Source organism: Rissa tridactyla, chromosome 1 (assembly GCF_028500815.1).
Source record: "Rissa tridactyla isolate bRisTri1 chromosome 1, bRisTri1.patW.cur.20221130, whole genome shotgun sequence".
Classification (NCBI taxonomy): Eukaryota; Metazoa; Chordata; class Aves; order Charadriiformes; family Laridae; genus Rissa; species Rissa tridactyla.
Window position 1 is genome coordinate 5,562,780 of NC_071466.1, and position 19,245 is coordinate 5,582,024.

At 44.1% G+C, this 19,245-nt stretch overlaps 1 protein-coding gene across 5 annotated transcripts in view; it reads left to right on the plus strand.

The window, feature by feature from the left end:
- Window positions 1-19,245, plus strand: part of TENM4 (teneurin transmembrane protein 4) — a 625,745-nt gene that overhangs the window by 473,380 nt on the left and 133,120 nt on the right. The window lies entirely within an intron of this gene.

Here is a 19,245-nt window from a genome sequence, read left to right on the forward strand (position 1 = left end):
AAATCTATAGGGCTGTGCCTACGTGTGCTAACGCCAAGGGCAGCCCCCTTCATAAACCACATTGAGAAGCCGACCCTGAGAACAGGCTAATCATCTGGAAAAACAAAATAATATACAAGGAGGCAGAGTAGGTTTTACAGCCTTTAACACCCTGAAGTCAAGACTAACGCCTGTCTGAAATGCTATGTTCATCTAGAAGGTGTCAGTCAGTATGGAAGCAGCTGGGTGAAAGTCTGTGGATTGTCATGTAGAAAATAAGATTAGATTATGTTTTAACCTTAGACTCAGTCTTTCAGCTACGTAGGTAGATTTCACCTGCCTTGAGTGGGAAACTTAGAGGAACACAGATTGCTGGATAAACCCTTAGTTTTTCACAAGATAATAATATTACAGTGATTCCTGCTTCCTGTTTATAGTATCTTTTTTTATCCCACTTAGCCTATGTCTTCATAGGCAAGCTGTGCAATTCAATTTCTTGTGAATTCCTGTCTGCACTGCATTGTAGGAAGATGTAATGACGTGGGGGTTTTTGCTTTATGTGTGTGCCCCCTGCCAGTGTATTGTGAGATTGGGCTGCTGCCGTGCTACCTCAGAGTTTTCACTCTGGAAAAATGCTTCTTAAACACGCCTTGGCCTTTCATACAAGGGATAGTTTCTTAGGATCTCCTTTCCCTCAGTATGCACTTCTTTTTTGGTGGATTCCCAAATGCAGTCTTTTAGTGAAAGTTGCAGAGATAAGTCCAGAGATAACCCATACTGAGCAGCAAAAGGGGCATTTTGATTTCTCCATGGGAGAATTAAATCCCTTTGCTTTTGCATCTTAGTACTGTTGCACAAGCATATACAAAAAGGTCCTTTATAACCCAGTTCAGCTAAAATGTCCAAAGCAATGCTTAGTACAAGAACGATAATTAAGGAAACACTCATCCTAACACCTTTTCTCCAGGGTCTGCCATCACAGATCCTCTGTATCCCAGGCTTTTGGCGTGCTATCTCCCTTCACCTCTTAATGATCCCTAGCAAAGGACTTCATTCTCCAAGCATGGCAACTAACGAAGCCATTATAGGGCAGCTCTCTTAACCTTTTATTGTCCGAGTATAGCGGGAAGAAGGAAATGGCCTGTGCTGCAGCATAAAACAGAACTTAATATGTGATGGAGTCTCACTCTTGACCTATTTGAACTGGACCAAGTATTTCTGGCTAATGAACAGGCAACAAAACACGTACCGTAAGACATACTTGCTGAGTGCAGTGCGATGAATAGGTGAGTCAGGTTATCTGCATTTGGGGAATGTACTGTTTCCCAGAGGGATCTCACTGATACATCGATGCAATCCCAGGCCCATCAAAACAGTGTCATACTTGGATCCAAAATCATTCTTAAAGGATTTAAGTTATCTGGTGGTCTCCTTCACTCTCCTTAAATTTAAATCACTGATTTTTCACACTGTTCTCTGTTTGGTATTTGACATCTTGACATGCATGATATTCACCAGAATCATCGGAAAGATGATTATACAAAGCAGCAATAGAGATTATGTTCTCTGTGTAACAAGCATACTGACTTTTCCTGGGCCGTTGACAGTGGTTGTACATTGACCTGCATAGAGATGAGGATTCCTTCTCAATCACTCGTTCGTAATGACTCGTTTTATGCACGGTTGACATCCAGTGCAGTACTTTGAGATCCTTAGAAGTACGCTGGAGAAGGGTAGTAATAGGAATAGTACTTTGTATATGGTGGTCCTAAATTGGCAGTGGAGGTGGAAAATCATGGGCTGTAAATTTAATGATAAGAGTTGGGAACTGGAAGCTGGGATGCAGTAAAGAAATTGTAAGTTATGATGTTTTACTTCACATTTTGAAAAGGCTAAGAGAGCATGCCTGGCCAGAGACTGAGGCGAAACTTGCATGACCGTATCTCATGAAATCAAGTAGTTTGATCCTATTCGTAGCTTCTCCCATCACTTCTGCTGCTAACAGTGTTTCCTGAGGATATGTAATTTGATTTTGTGACTACCTTTTTACCACTCTGTGACAGGGAGGAAATACTGCTTCCCAGTGACTTGTTGCCAAAGTTTTTTACTAAGGTCTATGATGACAAAGACATTTAGGCATTTACAATTTACCTTAAGCAAATGCAGATTATCTAAATTTACTAGAATTTTGCAGAGAACCTCTTCTCAGCTTCTGAGACATCCTGCTGTCTACAGCTCTCTACTGGAAATCTACCTTAAGTTCCTAAATTTCTGCAGTGGCACCCACGGCAGGTGTCTCCTCAGGCTGAGAAATCATTGGAGATGCTCTCTCACTTCTTGGGACAGTATCCCACCTACCACGTCAGTGCAGATGCTACAAGAAGCCATCTCAAAAAGAAGAATGAACTGGCTGGGCCAATCCAAAGGGATACCAAACTTCAGGAAGGGGATTCATGCCCTAAATCTTAACGTCAAATGGGCACTGTTCTAAAGCACAGAGTGCCTGTCATTTGGGACAGGAAGAGAGTTCCAGACTGTCCATCTCCGCAGGATTTCCGGCACTGCAGCCCTCATCCTGGCCACGCTTAATCTGGCTAGAAATGTTACAAAAGTCTTTAGTGGACAGTAAAAAAAAATGGGTTTGGATTCCTGCCAGTTCCGTGCCATCCCCTCCTGCTTTTAGGCTTTCCATCACATTACCAATTTACAGAATCACAGAATCCTCATGGTTGGAAAGGACCTTTGAGATCATCGAATCCAACCAAACAACATAAAATCTCTGCCACTAGAGCATGCCCTGAAGTGCCACATCTAGACGTTTCTTAAACACCTCTAGGGACGGTGACTCAACCCCCTCCCTGGGCAGGCTGTTCCAGTGCCTGACCACTCTTGCAGTAAAGTAATTCTTCCTAATATCTAATCTAAACCTCCCCTGCCGCAACTTCAGACCATTTCCTCTGGTCCTGTCATTATTCACCTGGGAGAAGAGGCCAACACCCACCTCTCTACACCCTCCTTTCAGGGAGTTGTGGAGGGCAATGAGGTCTCCCCTCAGCCTCCTCTTCTCCAAGCTAAACATGCCCAGCTCCCTCAGCCTCTCCTCATATGACCTGCTCTCCAGACCCCTCACCAGCCTGGTAGCTCTCCTCTGGACACGCTCCAGCACCTCAATGTCCCTCTTGTACGGAGGGGCCCAGAACTGAACACAGCACTCGAGGTGAGGCCTCACCAGTGCCGAGTCCAGAGGCACCATCACTTCCCTGCTCCTGCTGGCCACGCTATTGCTGATACAAGCCAGAAGGCTGTTGGCCTTCTTGGCCACCTGGGCACACTGCTGGCTCATGTCATGGCCCATTTAGTGGGATAGCTGTCTAGAGACACCTCTAGAGAAGAGAAGAGAAACCTCTGTAGAGGGCTGTTCAGATTTTAGTTAAGTGGAAATCCTTGAAAGAGAGCTTAACTGATTTCTCATCAATTCGACTGCCTTCTTGTTTGGTTGCTTCTGGTTACTTTAGAGCAGTCTGGGTTTCAGCTTTTGAGAGATGCTCAGTTCCACCAAATAACTGTAGAAGGCTCAGCAGGCGTCACGATCACAAATTCCTCAAGAGAGAGGCAATTACAGGACTGTGCATTTAACATAAAGAAGTAGAAAACGCCCTTTTAGCCTGTGTGATCAGTTAAAAACAGCTTAGGAGGGGCGTCAGACTGCCATGTAGTGATCGTGGTCCTTGCAGATATGCCTAGATAAATCCATCCTCCAAGCACAGTGGGAAAATAGAGTGGGTATGCATAGGGCTGGCAAAAGACCAGGTATTTACCCACCAGTTGTACAACAGTCCTCCATGGCTTTACTGCATTTGGTAGGTCGAGAAGCTGGATTTAAGATAAAACTAGCATGGTGTGTGTATCCACGTCTCTGATTGCAGGGAAGCCATATTCTTATAAATTATTGTACCGCACACTGAAGTCAATGGAAAAGCTCCTGTTTACTTTGCAGGAGTATGGGTCAATTCAAGCCCATGCACAAACAATGATTAGGTTTAAGATTCTGTATCAGCCAATGGTAATGACTGAAATTTTTAATACCAATTTAGTTGTATAAATTAACAATGGAGAAAGTCTTTTAGATAGCGCCCAACAGAGTTCCTCACCACAAGGTTGTACAGTTCATTGAAACAGGCGTATTTTCTGTATTCCAATTCGTAGATAAGGAGACCAAGAAGAATGAACTTTTAAAGAGAAAAGCTAGAGCAAATGCACCTTTACCTTCCGCTGTATTTTTTCATTAGGGATTGATGGCATCCTGGGGTGTATTAAGAAGAGCGTGGCAAGCAGGTGGGGGGAGGTCATCCTCCCCCTCTACTCTGCCCTGCTGAGGCCGCACCTGGAGTGCAGTGTCCAGTTCTGGGCTCCCCGGTTCCAGAGGGACAGGGAACTGCTGGAGAGGGAACAGCAAAGGGATACCAAGATGCTGAGGGGACTGGAACACCTCTCTTAGGAAGAAAGGCTGAGGGATTTGGGTCTCTTCAGTCTGGAAAAAAGAAGACTGAGGGGGGATCTTATCAATGCTTAGAAATACTTAAAGGGTGGGTGTCAGGAGGATGGGGCCAGGCTCTTTTCAGTGGTGCCCAGTGACAGGACAAGAGGTAATGGGCACAAGCTTGAACATGGGAAATTCCATCCCAACACGAGGAGGAACTTCTTTGCTGTGAGGGTGGCAGAGCCCTGGCACAGGCTGCCCAGAGAGGTGGTGGAGTCTCCATCTCTGGAGACATTCCAAACCCACCTGGACACGTTCCTGTGCCACCTGCTCTGGGTGACCCTGCTCTGGCAGGGGATTGGACTAGATGATCTCCAGAGGTCCCTTCCAACCCCTGCCATTCTGTGATTCTGTAATTCTGTGAATTGTGCAGATTATTGCACATACACACATACAGACACACAGAAACACAGTTCTCATACACCTTGCCAGACAACTTCATATCCTATTGGTCGAATAGCAACAGGGTTAACGCAACACGTGGATAAAAATTGATTTCCTTGGGCTTATTGGTGTTAAGCTTACAAAGCAAAATCTCATGTTAAATTCATGTCATGCCCAAGGCTACCAAGCTAAAAATCCATCGTTGGAAAATGTTCATATAATTCCTCCTTTAAGTCATAATTTTCTTCATTAAGGGGTAAAAATTTCTCTGTAAAAGGTGGGTATTACATCAGCCATCACATGATACAGGCTTGTACCTTACTTCAGACTAGAGCCCCCATTAATGCCTGAGAAATCACTGGTTTGTCTTTTTCTTAGCTTTAAAACACGTGGGGAAGAACATGAAAACTAAACCTCAGGATAGAACAGCTGAAATTGATAAACATCCATATATTTTAGATCTTAGTGAGTTAAGGAAAAGTTATCAGGCACAGCTTTGTAATCAAACACCACTTCGAATTATCCTTCTTCAGCCTGTAACTTGTTCATCTCGCTACCCCTGCAGTGTAGTAAGAAACATTAGTCTGAGGCAATTGAAATTATGGGAGTACAGGGTTCTCAAAGCTGGGCTTCAGAACATACCATCAAAATCTGTTCTGGCCCAATACTAAAATTGCAAAGCCACTCCTGAAGTCCTTAACTTGGTCTTTAACAGTCGTCGAAGGCCAGGAAGTGTTTTGTACCAGCAGGGATTTCATCCTCAACCTTGCAGAACCATAACATGCTGATTTGTGAACTTGTGATCTTCCCCATTTTATTTGCGTGGAGAGAAGTTTTCTCTCTGAGGGAATAAAGTATGCGCAGCCCAGTGCTGTTACACAAGGCTATCACAGGCTCTGCCGGGTGGGTATCTGCTTTGTGAATTGTTAAGGAATAAGTGAATCCAGAAAATGAACAGTGTTAACAAGAACTATCACTGTACAAAACATAAAGTTTTTGATGTAGATTGGATTGTGAGTACAGATTTTAGCCTACCCATTGCCAAGATGAACTTATCCTTTAAAGTCTTCTAAGCTTTTTATTAAAAATGCAATAAAAGACTAAAACCAGCCAAAATATTTGAAATAAAAGTATTCAGGAAGGCTTTCATTTGAATGCCCTTTTACTGCCTTTCCCTTTGCGCATTGAAAATGTGTATAAGGAGACCCTGGTGCGGTGATAAAAAAAGGTAGTAGTTGAGCCGTAGTTATTTTTGTGGGGAGTGCAATTCTTCAAAAGTCCAAATATCATCGTGGTCAGCAGATGAAAAGGACGTACTAAAGGGAGGGAGAAAACTCTCAATAAGATAGAAAATACAACTTATGTTTCAAATACGGATTCCTACTTACAATCTGAGGTTCAACAAGGCCAAGTGCCGGGTCCCGCACGTGGGTCACAACAACCCCATGCAGCACTATAGGCTTGGGGAGGAGTGGCTGGAGAGCTGCCTGGCAGAAAAGGACCTGGGGGTGTTGGTTGACTGACCGCTGAATATGAGCCAGCAGTGTGCCCAGGTGGCCAAGGTGGCCAACAGCATCCTGGCCTGTGTCAGGAATAATGTAGTGAGCAGGACTAGGGAAGTGATTGTACCTCTGTACTCAGCACTGGTGAGGCCCCACCTCAAGTGCCATGTCCAGTTTTGGGCCCCTCACTACAAGAAAGACACTGAGGTGCTGGAGCGTGTCCAGAGAAGGGCACCAGAGCTGGTGAAGGGTCTGGAGCGCAGGTCTTGTGAGAAGCGGCTGAGGGAGCTGGGGGTGTTGAGCCTGGAGAAAAGGAGGCTGAGGGGAGACCTTCTCGCTCTCTGCAACTCCCTGAAAGGAGGGTGTAGCGAGGTGGGAGTCCATCTCTTCTCCCAAGTAACAAGCGATAGGACAAGAGGAAACGGCCTCAAGTTGCATCAGGGGAGGTTTAGATTGGATCTTAGGAAAAATTTCTTCACTGAAAGGGTTACCAAACATTCTAACAGGCTGCCCAGGGAAGTGGTGGAATCGTCATCCCTGGAGGTATTTAAAAGATCAGGTAGACATAGTGCTAAGCAATATGGTTTAGTGATGGGTTTTGTCAGTGTTAGGTTGATGGTTGGGCTAGAAGATCTGAAAGGTCCCTTCCAATCTAGACAATTCTATGATTCTATGTTTCTATCTGATAGTTGAGAAATTGTCTTAGCACATTTCCCTGGTCAAACAGAGATCTATCAAACTTCTGTCAGCTTCAGGATGTGTTTAGGATCTTAGTTTTAGCCACTTCTCTGTTTGCAGCAGTCCATGCAGTCTTGGTCAGATACAATGACCAAGGGAGAGATTAAAGGAACTGAAAACTTGCGTTCTAGCTGTCATTTCAAACTTGGCCAATACCAATGGAAATGATGATATCATCAGTCTGGCTCTGACCATTAGGTCACAAAACATTTGGTCCGATTAGGTCATGTCTCAGACTGAGAATAGTGTATGTCCAGTGGTGTAACAAGCAATCCCTGGTCTTCTCTGACCTTAGGCATACTACGATGAGTAAAGCTTCTATATCTCCTATCAGCTGTTCCAGCGTCAGTGCCAATTTACAGACCACCTCAAAGGGCAATGGGTAGACTATTCCATTCCCTATTTGTTTTCTAGAACAATTAGGTCTAATTCCCAGCATGCCAATTTTAGTTCAGCATTCTTCCCCATCTCCAAATGTGACCTCAGCAGTCACACCATGAGCTCAAAAGTTCTTTTTGTTTGTATCAATTATGCTTTGTGTTGCGGACTTTTCAGACTGAAAACAGCAGCGATGTACCAGACTCCGTGGGGTTCATGTTAACTTGGCTAATTTGAAGAATAGATGTTTCACAGCACCACAATAAGCTGTTAAATTCCACAGTTAAAACAGGCCACCATTAAAATAGCGTGTTTTGAGGATGGCTGAGCAATTAGCATGTTTGCTTGTATCACTGAAAAATTGTAAGTCTCAGATGACAAATATTGGCTTATTGTCTGACTTTGCTTTTGAAAGGAAGAGCCTTAGAGTCCTCACATTTTCTGGACTTACATCATGCCAACATGGGGGCTGGTCATAATTTAGCCCCTTCTCTACAATAGAATATCTGTCATGAAGTTGCTGCTTTTTTAAACAATATTAAATCAGTCCTTTGACACTGTAAGTGTAATCCAGCTGTCACTGAGGACAAAATGACTGTCCTGCAAGAGTGATGTGAACTGGTTCTACAAGTTCTCTTGGAGATAAAACCAAGCTGATCAAGCCAGCTGAGAATCTGAAACATTATAGTCACTGCATGGAATAGCTCATGCTCGTAAACTAGGAATGAGTGTGTATTTCTGGAGGCTTAGAATAATTGCCCTATGGCAGTTGTGCAGCTTTTGAACTGGAGATACATGACGTTCAATAAGGTTGGCCAATTAATTTGTAACCAACTCACAGAAGACTGTGTAGACATCCTCTTAGTTTTGTGAGTCTAGACCTCTGCTTCTGACTCTTCCCTCTTTTAACCAGAATGCTGCTGGAATATCAGCAGGGTGGATAATTGTGTGTAGTCAGGCTCTGCCTTCGATCTACCTTGATTAGGCTGGATCAAGACTGTCCTCTCATACCTCACTCGTTTGGCTCAGTGAGGATGGCTGTAGGTTCCACGTCATGCCTTCTCCACTTGCATTCAGTCAATTTCACACTGTTGTTGGTGGATATTTCCCGTGACTTTGGCCTTACACTCCGACCCAACTGGAGCTCATCATGATCACAGTTTCCGCAAAGGTTTATTGGATGCTTTCAGCTTCATCAAATCATGTTTCATTCCAATTTGGAATGGCCGAGATTAAATAATAGGGACAATAATCTAGGAGCCAGTAAAACAGAATAACATAAAAAATGAGCAAGGGACAATAATGTAAGACCAGTGATTGTCGTACAGTGGATCGGTGGCTACTGAAGGCCAAAAAACCCATGATTTTGTAAGCTGTCTGAAGTGGATGCGCTGGATTTAGTATAGCCTCTCTGCCCCCTTCCAAGTTGCAAGGTGTTCATACTCTAAAACCGATCATCACAATTTGCACTAATGAGAACCTTTATAATGATCTTGACAGATGAAATTTTGAAAGGGCTGTGGAGAGAGCTTTGATTCTTTCCTGTGAAGGTGATCCTTCCGCACCGGCGTTGAGGCATCTGGACAGCACAGCAGACACAAAGCTTTTGGAGCAGCTGCCACTGCATCCCATTTGTGTGGGTAGACAGACATCTAGGTTCTGGATATGTCGGCCCAGCACATTTCATACATGTTCTGTGTCTCCTTTTGAACAAGATTAATAACAATAAAAATTCCTAAATTCCTTGGTGAAATGTTGTCTGAAGCAAAAGGAAACCGTGTTGGGACTGTCTGTGTAGTAGTGCCAAGTTCTGAATAAGGGAATCCCAAGCAAATCTAGCTTGTGATTACTTCAGCACACACATTTGTACATGCTCTGTTGAACTTATTTTAGACAAAACCAAACTACAGAATTAGAAAAGAAATTAGTGCTTTTTAATGACTGTGAGCATGAGCAAAAGGCTTTCCTACGGTCAAATTATGTCCTCCTTATGGACACAGAGAGGAAACTCAAATTGGTACAGAGAAGAATCCTTATTAGAAACTTCATTTAATACATTAGGAATTGTTTCTTTTCTGGGAAGCTTTAACTCACATCCCAGAAAGCAGAGACATCCAATTAAGCATCAGAGGAAAACAATCCTGCACTTTGGGATATTTATTTTTATTCAGCAAATCTCAGCTCCAAGATTCAAGTCCATCAATACCTGGCATTTCATGTCCTGCTATTCAACAGCAAGAGACAGTTTAAAATAAAGTTCAGAATAATAAATAAAGGGAAGATTGACACAAGTACAAAAGTAAATCACAGCTATAGAGGAGATGCTTTAGACACAATGTGATGGTCAGTCCCTAGCATTTGAGGCGAGACTGAAAATAGGGTATAAATATTGTAGAAACCAGGGGCTGATAAAAGGCAGCAGATCAGTTTAATGGAATTTCATCTCACAGTTATAGCTTTTCAGACAGGAGCTGGAAAACCTTTATGCAAATATGAAGCAAGCTGAAATGGCACTTAGAAGTGAGACTTTTTTTAACAGACATCCCAGCTGGTACCACTGCACGTTGCACAGCTGCACAGGTTGGGCAAGAGCTGTAATCCATTAGCACAGGGACTGCTAATTGTAGAATCGTAGAATGGTTTGGGTTGGAAGGGACCTCAAAGATCACCTAGTTCCAAGCCCCTGCCCTGGGCAGGGACACCTCCCACCAGACCAGGTTGCTCCAAGCCCCGTCCAACCTGGCCTTGAACCCCTCCAGGGATGGGGCAGCCACAGCTTCTCTGGGCAACCTGGGCCAGGGTCTCACCACCCTCACAGCAAAGAACTTCTTCCTGAGATCTAATGTAAATCTCCCCTCTTTCAGTTTAAAACCTATGCACCTCTGTGGGAAATATGTGGAAAACGCTCATCTAAATCTCCCCTCTTTTAGTTTAAAACTGTTACCCCTCATCCTATCGCTCCACTCCCTCATAGAGTCCCTCCTCATCTCTCCTATATGCCCCCTTTAAGTGCTGGAAGGGGCTCTAAGATCTCCCCAGAGCCTTCTCTCCTCCAGGCTGAACAACCCCAACTCTCTCAGCCTGTCCTCACAGCAGAGGGGCTCCAGCCCTCTGATCATCTTCGTGGCCTCCTCTGGACCCATTCCAACAGGTCCCTGTCCTTCTTGTGCTGAGGACTCCAGAGCTGGACGCAGTACTGCAGGTGGGGCCTCACCAGAGCGGAGCAGAGGGGCAGAATCCCCCCCCTTGCCCTGCTGCCCACGCTGCTGGGGATGCAGCCCAGGCTGCGGGGGGGTTTCTGGGCTGCCAGCGCACATTGACAGCTCGTGTTGAGCTTCTCATCCGCCAACACCCCCAAGTCCTTCTCCTCAGGGTTGTTCTCAAGCCATTCTCCACCCAGACTGTATTTGTGCTTGGGACTACTGTGACCCAGATGCAGGACCTTGCACCTTGGCTGCTCCTGTTACTATTTCTAGCAAGAACTCCCAAGATTCCCATAGTGGTAGGTGCTGTATGTTTACAGAGTAAGAGGCTCAGTCTTAGAGGACAGACAGACATCAGCTGAAATCTATTACTTATGCCAAGCTCATTCATTACTCATTTTAGAGGCGGAAGGTGGGTTTCAGGGCAGTTATGGGATCTCCTGGATCTGCTCAGCACCAGGTGAGCAGCTACTCTGTGGAATCTTCATCTCCAAGTTAGGCAGCTTGGAGCCACCTAGATTCCTGATTTAAATCTCCAGAGAGAGATGAGACCGAGAAGAGGATTTGCAGAAGCCTTTCAGTTAAACTCAAAGCTGCTTATGCAAGCAAAAAACTAAAAAGCAGGAGGAAAACAGGGGAAGAGGCTGAAGTGGGGTTAATCTGTTGTGTCTAGGTGAGGGCCAGAGATGGGTACTTTCTTTTATTAGGGATTTCCAGCAACCCTTCTCCTAGAGATAGACAGCAAAGCCAGCTCAACCGCTTAGCGTAAAAACTCTCTCCTCTTCTGTCATGCACATGTTTTAGACCTCCTTTGTGCATACCCGGCCTTTTCTGCAAGTGCAGAGTTGTCCCTTCTGCACGTGTATTGAAGACCTGTGCTCAGTCCTCCTCCTGCAGAGCCTGGCAAGACTCAGCATTTAGGCCATCTCGGGTATCCTCGTTAGGGTCACCTGTAACGCTGCATACGCGTTCCCCAGTGCAGGCACTTCAGGGCGCTCCTCAGGGCTTCAGGTTCAGGAGGGGAAAACTCTGGTGTCCTGAGTCACGTTTCAAAACCATTGCTGAAGGTCAGTGTTCTTCCTGATGAGGGATGATAGCAAAGCTGATGGATTCATTTTTGGTCTCTGGAGACCATCCTTTAATTTATTCATCCCTGGAAAGAAACTTCCTCATCCTCATCCATGGAAAGAAAAGAAATAACTTTTACTTTTCATGTGTGTTCAGTTTTCCGAGCTATGTAAAATGCGTTGAGATCCTTGAGCAGAGTGGACAGTCATCTCAGCACCAGAAGTTTAATTATACTCATAAAAGTAAACAGGGTTTATATTTATTGACATAAATAATAATTATTTTTTCTACATTAGTAATACTTACATAATTGATGTATGTTTTAAAAATAGGTAAACAGATTGTTCATATAAAGGCATTAAATTGTGCAGAACTTGCTTTTAAGACATGATCTCTGAAAAACACATGACCTTCAATTAGTGACATTAACACAAGTTGCACAGCGTTCCCCAGTCGCTACAGAAACAAGATGGTTTTCAGAGGATTTCATGCTGCAGATTTGTTACTGGCGAGGACAGAAAATTTAGATCTCTCCTTTCAGGTTTTGACTTGCTCCATTGTTTGAACTTTTCCTCATAACATTTGTAAAAAGGACAGTTTTAAAAGCTAACGAGCTTTATATCTTCTTCAGTTCCAACAGAGGAGTTGATATGTCACTACAGGGTTATCAAATCACATAAATGAGAGTTTCATAACACCACAAAATGCGTTTCATTGTGAACGACATATTTAGCACTTCACTGCTAACTAAGTCATGCCTACCATGAACCTTCTGGTTTTTCCATCCATATCTTTATATTAGATGCTTTTCCCAGATATTGCCCATAACTTGCCTTCTAAAGCAAATGCAGGTTGCGAAAACAAGGCTTAGCTCCTCACCAGGCTCAGCCTTTTAGCTCTGTGCAGTGCCTCTCTCCTCGGCTTCTTTCCTGCAAAGATCTGTCTCCAGCTGGAAATTGCTTCAGATGAGCCAACTTGAAACGGGAAAATCCCAGTTAAGACAGATTTTTAATTATTAAATTTTCTATTAATGTGTTGAAGGTCAGTGGAACTGCCCCAGTTTTCAAGAAGCTCTGAGCAATTTCACCTGATCGTATATTTTAGCACTAAATCCATATTTATTAAAGGATTTAGCAGGCAGGTCAGAAGCAGCTAAATCTCCGATTCTGCATCACGGAATCACGGAATCTTCAGAGTTGGAAGGGACCTCTAGAGATCATCTAGTCCAACTCCCCTGCTAGAGCAGGATTGCCCAGAGCACATCCCTCAGGGCTGCATCCAGGCGGGTCTTGAAAATCTCCAGAGAAGGGGACTCCACAACCTCCCTGGGCAACCTCCCTCACATCACACGAATGCTAAAGAAAAATTTTCATCTGCATTGCTCTTCTCTAAGCTGGAGAGCTTTAAACTGTTGTCAAGCCAATTTTACGATTTTGGGGGATAGGGGTAAACATGTAAAAATGGATTTGCCATAAATGAAGCACAAATTGACATCATTATCCCTTTCCCAACCCAATTCTTTAATGTACTGTGAAAATAATACGAAATTCTGGATTATGCCACTTCCTGTGTTGGAAGCAACCGTGTCTGTTATATCAATTAAAAAGGGCCATGAACAAAGCATTACACTGGTGGCTAGTGTGTGATAGGTATCTTTTCCCACTTTTCCTCTGAAATATCAAAGGCAACACAGCAGACTTTTTATTCTTAAGGGGACAGATTTGGGTTAGTTTTTAGCAGGATATGCAAAAAGCAAAAAAAAAAAAAAAGAAAGACTCAGGTACAAGGTTTTTATTTGTATGAGTAATTGCTTTAGTATTCTTACTTCTGAAGTGCTGTTAATAGACTGTGACCTCATTACACCTGGCACGGCGCAAACGCAGAACAAAAAAGGATAATCTTGGCCTCAGATAGCTGAGATTTTTAAGCATTAACTGAACAACAACAGACAGAGATGTGCTGAGGGAGGTAGAATAAAATTACAAGACAGTTTTTGTCAACGCAATATGGAGAAGTTAAGGCACATCAGTAGCCATTGTCAAGATTTTGGGTAGGTTTCGAGGCATATTAGGATTTTTAAGAGAGCCTTGGGGAATTCTGAAAGCCTTTACGGACCAGAGGGAAATCCCTCACCCAATGATAAGGGGATAATGAGAAAAAAAGTGACATTTGTCTAAAAACTAGCCATCAGGCAATGGAGGCTGGCTTCATGGACTCGTTCCCGGTGGGGATGAGCAGTGATGGAACAGAGCAGGTCCTGAAACTGAAGATGAGTCATTTCTTTTTTGATTATTTGCATGAAAAAGAATCAGAATCCTGTTGGAATGGCATTATCCTTTTCTAAGGATAATGCTTACAATGAACCTGAGACCCCTGGGTGAACCACCCAAAACTCAAAGGTGCCTTGAGCACAGTCTGCTCCAGAAGTTCTCCATGAAAGAGCTTTCAGGTGAATCATCCTCTGGAGCTACCTGTCTTTCCTCCTTGACCCACAGAGGGCAACTAAGGCTCAGTGCAGTTCTTCTCGTAAGAGTGTGACATGATTCTATGATTCTATGACATCAGGTGAGGTGGAATCCAGGCCATGGAAGACACCAATCCTAGACAGTAACATGGCAAAAAACCAGATGGTAGAATAGAAATGAACTTGATTCTGTAGATAGAACCCTGAGCCCATGAATCAATTAATGTCCATCAGTACCCTCTGTTAAGTGCAAGTGTTGGGGAGCAAAATATAGGGTATTACTCAAAGTCTACATATTTCCCACAGGGGTGCATAGGTTTTAAACTGAAAGAGGGTAAATTTACATTAGATCTCAGGAAGAAATTCTTTACTGTGAGGGTGGTGAGACCCTGGCCCAGGTTGCCCAGAGAAGCTGTGGATGCCCCATCCCTGGAGGGGTTCAAGGCCAGGTTGGACGGGGCTTGGAGCAACCTGGTCTGGTGGGAGGTGTCCCTGCCCAGGGCAGGGGGTTGGAACTAGATGATCTTTAAGGTCCCTTCTAACCTAAACCATTCTATGATTCTATGATTGTACCTTTTGAGGACAGTAAGCCTCATATTTGCTCTTAGAACTGGGCACCAGATTTGCTCAGAAGGTCCCCTTCCTTCAAGGAACTACAGGCGGCTTTGAGAGCTGCACGGCAAGATGAAGTAAAGCACAATGCACCTCTAGGAAAGGATAAGGAATGGCTAAGCTGTTCATACAAACAGTGGATGAGATTAAAGATGAAAGGAAATATTTAGTCACCTTTTGGAAACAGCTGGTGTGAAAATATTTAACAGGCAGGTCTTTTATGCACAAGCACAACGTTCTAACTAAGCTTGAACAGGCAGGAGCGATATAGTGCAGCTGGCCAGTCTATGAATACTGTAATAGGAGAATTAAAAGCTTTCCTTCTCATTTGCGCACGCAGCTCAGATGGTAGCTAATCATGTCCTCTAATTTTAACAACAGAATTGGGAAATGTACCAAAAAAAAAAAAAAAACAGCTTGTAATAAGAACAGAGGTGGCAAATTCTGTCCCTGGGACCGAATGATGAAGGAACAATTCACCTGCCCTTTTCTGTAAATCAGCCTTAGTCATCTTGAGCTGCCCGAAAAGACCTGTATTTAAGTGGAAACTTAATCTGAAATCCATTTTGATCATTTCTTTGAGTGCCACCAGAAAAGTAAAAGCTACTCTGACTATTTAATCACCCATTAGAAACCTGTGAGCGTTTAAGAGCTCCATGTTATAAAGGGCCAGGGCATACAGCAGGATGTGTGTTGTAAAGCTATTTAAATTCTATGGTCCCCATCTATCTTTAAACTGGCAGCTAAATGGAAGATTTAGATTTGAGAGTTCCCGGCTCCTGGTTCCCTGTCAGAAATAATTAAACTACATTTTAGGGAGACTGTCGGAAGCAGTTTGCTTCACAAGTGTTTTTCACAGCTGAGGGTCGTCTTTGTTACAGCTCTTGGGGCCTGGGAATCCAAACCACCTTATGTATATCCATTATATATGAATTATACATTCCGAACCTGGAGCCTGCACCCTCTGGCACGCGTGGGTGGTGGTATGGCTGGGGTCTCACCTGGGTGGGAGATGGAACCCAAAATGTTCCCAGCCTTCCCGTCCTGGGTTAGCCTAAGATCTGTTTGGTTTAAATCATGCAATCCCTGGCCCACCTGTGCAAAACTGTTCCTTGGCAGCACGTTGTCTGGGAAATATTTCAATCAAGATGTAAATGTCCCAGTGGGTTTTCCATCCCTTTTCATAGGAATGGCTCCACAGAGATTCTGCCTTTCAGAAAGTGGTGGGGTTTTTCTCTCTTCACCATTTTTGAATGTCACTCCATTATCCTAGTTTCACACCTTTAAATAACTCCAGGAAGGCTTCTGACTATCACTCAAAATAGATTCCTTTTGTCCCTGTTTTTTTCTCCTGCACCACCAAACCATAGATGTCTGACCTACGGACATTTCCCTGACTTCTCTACAGGGCACGAGGCTGGATATCAGGACATCTGGGAGGTCCTGTGCCTGTCTCAGAGTTCACATATACCTGTAGACCGTTCTTACTTCTTTATGCCTTGTTTACTTTATCTGTCAAAACAGAAATAACATCTTAACATCAAAAAAATAACCCCTGGTACTCAGCCGGACTCATTAATATTCTCCAACCAAGATAAAATATTAAGTAAATTATAGTAAAGTCCTTAACATGTTCACATGGACTTTGGAGTCACAAGGGGCCAAGTCCTTCAAGATGCCAGTTTTCCTGTCCATTGCTGGAGACGTTTGTCACTTTGGAATTTCAGAGCTTCACAGTCAGCAGTGGAGGTTATTCACAGTGCACGTCACTGGGCTTGAGGATACCAGTGCTGTCCTCCATTTGGAGATGGGACCCTGAAGGTCACAGCTGGGGAACGGGACAAAATGAAGACGTGAAGTAACTAAGCTGGTGTTCTTTGGATTGCTCGGTGAACTGGGAGCAGGAAAAATTACATTTTATTTAGTGTTCTGAGGTGCAAAGTTCAACACGTATGAATAAAGAATGTAAACCAATAACCACAGGAGCTGTTTCAGTCCAACGCTAGAGTAGCCCTATGGTGAAAAACTGCTGGGAAGCACCAGGGACTGCAACAATACTTTTCTAGTTTGGTTTTAAATACCAGCACTCTCAGACTTTGTACTTTCTCAGTGTGTTTCTTCTCAGCTTGCTGAAATTTTAGTACCATAAATCTAGCTTTTTATTTTTCATCTGCTGTTTCCTTTATCCTCCCCCAGACTTTGTTCATCGGGTCAGCCAGAGAGATCTAATTTTTTTTATTTTATTTTATTAGTGCAGCTTTATTGCTACGTTAGCTAACTTGCAGGTCCTAAGTGTTCACATACCATCCTGACCGGCCCACGCTCCATTGCAGTGCTGTCTGGCAGTTGGGGAAACACACGGCTGAGCTCCAACCCTTCAGCAAGTCGATAATTGCCCATCCCTTATGCTCATAACGGGCATTGTAGTATGGTATTACCTCCCTCACATCTAGGAGCTGTGAAAATCTGTGTCTCAGTGCCAGATGCAAAGTAAAAACTTTTGACAGCAGCTCAAGAGGCCTTCCTCAGTCGTGTCTTAAGTGATGAGGTAAATTCTACCAACTTCCAATAAAGCTTACGTTAGATTCTGTGACATTTAGGCAACAGATATGTGCACATCTTGCCCATACTCACCACCTGTGTGGTGAGTAGGACTGGGGCAATGACCGTCCCCCTGTACTTGGCACTGGTGAGGCACCGCCTCGAGGGCTGTGTCCAGTTTTGGGCCCCTCACCACAAAAGCGATGAGTCCAGAGAACGGCAACGGGGCTGGTGAGGGGTCTGGAGCACAAGTCTTGTGAGGAGCGGCTGAGGGAGCTGGGGGTGTTGAGCCTGGAGAAGAGGAGGCTGAGGGGAGACCTTCTCACTCTATACAACTGCCTGAAAGGAGGAGGTAGCCAGGGGGATCAGTCTCTTCTCCCAAGTACCAAGCGATAGGACAAGAGGAAACAGCCTCAAGTTGTACCAGGGGAGGTGTAGGATGGGTCTTAGGAAAAATTTCTTCACTGAAAGGGTTATCAAACATTCTAACAGGCTGCCCAGGGAAGTGGTGGAATCACCATCCCTGGAGATATTTAAAATGTGGGTGGACATATTGCTGAGGGTCATGGTTTAGTGGTGGTTTTGTCAGAGTTAGGTTGATTGTTGGACTCGATGATCTGAAAGGTGTCTTCCAACCTGGACAATTCTATGATTCTGTGATTCTATGATCATCAGTTTAAGCACCCAAGCTGCCCAAATACTTTTGAAAGCTTGACTCTAAATGGGACAGACAAGTTCCTGAGTGTCTTAAGAACATTTGAACTCCAAAGTTCTTCCATTAGAAATTTAGATAGATAAGCCTAAATGTGTGAGAGGGTTTGGAGACATCCGAGACACTGCAACAAAAGGAGTTTGACAGGAAACTGCTTCACCACCTTGAGTTGTAGTAACCAGGAGCTAAATATTGTGTTGATGTCGCACTTGGAAAATGAGGTGTTTTCTAGACATGCAAAGCATTACTGTTATTACTGTCATAGTTGCCACTGTCTAAAGAGCTCTCTGATTCTTGGAGAGAAGAGTCCATTTCAGCGTAAAGGGCTGAAGACCTTCCAGCTCTCCCCTGTGACGCAAAACCTTCCTCCTGGAGTTGAAGTGGATGTTCCAGCCCCACATCAGGAGCGTGTCAAAAGCCCCCGAGCAGCCTAAGCTTCCTGTTACTGGCGGTATTAATTAGCAAAAGACTAAAGGCAACTTTACTAAGGCTGAATTTCAGTCAGGTGTGATGTTAATGCAGGCTGAGTGGTTTTGAATATTTTATGTGCAGCCAGTGACCTGAAGTAAATGTCTTGTATAATACCAGTCGCCCCTCCACCACAAGCCTCGAGGCCAGAATCTTGCTCTTAATATGCTCAGAAGCACAGAGAGAGGCAGCGGAGATGGGTTGGTGTCTGAGATATTAATTTTGGGGGTACATATCTGGGGGAAGAGTGAGAAAATGTGCTCTGCAGAGTACTCTGGTACCCCTCTGTGGGCTTCCAGCCCAGCCTTACTCAGCATTTCTTCCGTAGGGAAGAACTGTGTCCCTACCCTGTAAAATCTATAAAATGGCTCAGTCAAGCAGAAGGCTTGAGTCCAAAGCATTTGTGAAAGTTTGATGCAATTTAGATGCACCAGGCAGAAGTCAGAGACCTGATAGCCTGAAATATAGTCTGAACTGCCTCTCCTCCGAATGAGGAGATCGCGGTCATGGTTTATGAGAGATTGAAAGTGAGCAGTCAGGTGATGAGCCTGAAGAAGAAATAGATTCATTTCATTTCATCTGCAGTGTAACACCACATCTGTATTTGGTTTTGGTTTTTTTCCTTGAAATCAGTCCTGCATAGTAATGGCGGTAAC